Genomic DNA, 824 nt, shown 5'->3' on the forward strand with positions numbered 1-824 from the left:
TGATGAAGGCCTCCACGTGCCCGAGGTCACCTCAGCAGCCCCCCACATCCTGCACCCAACGCCCACCCTGCGCTGCAGAGCTGGGCTTGCATTGGCGTACCTGGAATGAAGCTGCACCAGAGCAGAGTCTGGGCCAGCACAAGAGCATCTACATGGCCAGAATGCCTGTAAACGGAATTCCTGAGAGATTTAAGGTGTTCTGCCAAGAAGTGGTTGTTTCCTGCTCGAGAAATTGCAGGCTTTACCAGCAGTGATGGCTGCCTGTTTCCTTTACACCCTGGCAAAGGGGAGTGCCTGGCCAGTGGGGCGCTGCTCCTAATGAGGCGGCTCTTATCTCATCCCTGCAGTTCTTTGCCTCCCTTTCAAGCAGGAAGAGCAGACTCCAAGGGAGAGACAGCAGAGCAGGCACCCACCAGAGAGCGTGGCTGGGCACACGTGCGTGGCTGAGATCTTGGGTGTCACACGCAGCACCTGTTGGAGCCCAGTCGCACGGAGGAGCGGGTGGCATCCCGGGACACATATCATGGGCAACTGTGCCCCGGTGGTGAGTGCTTTCCCCTGCCCCTCCCTGGCCATTTCCCATCCTGCTGGGTGCCAGGCCTGGGGCCGCCTGGCTGCGCGGTGGCAAGCAGGGCCATGGCTCGCAGTGGGTGCTGCCAGCAAACAGATGCAGGTGGCTGGGTGGGACCTGCACCTACCCCCGGGGGGCTCTGCCACCTTTCCTTGGAGGCTGGAAGAAAATTTGTGCTTTCATGCACAGCGAGGCCAACCACGGGCAATTCCGTGCCCACAAGGTATCGGCGGCAGGCGGCCTCCCCTCTCCC

The sequence above is a fragment of the Apaloderma vittatum genome, unplaced genomic scaffold (assembly GCF_000703405.1).
Source record: "Apaloderma vittatum isolate BGI_N311 unplaced genomic scaffold, ASM70340v1 scaffold27184, whole genome shotgun sequence".
NCBI classification, from domain to species: domain Eukaryota; kingdom Metazoa; phylum Chordata; class Aves; order Trogoniformes; family Trogonidae; genus Apaloderma; species Apaloderma vittatum.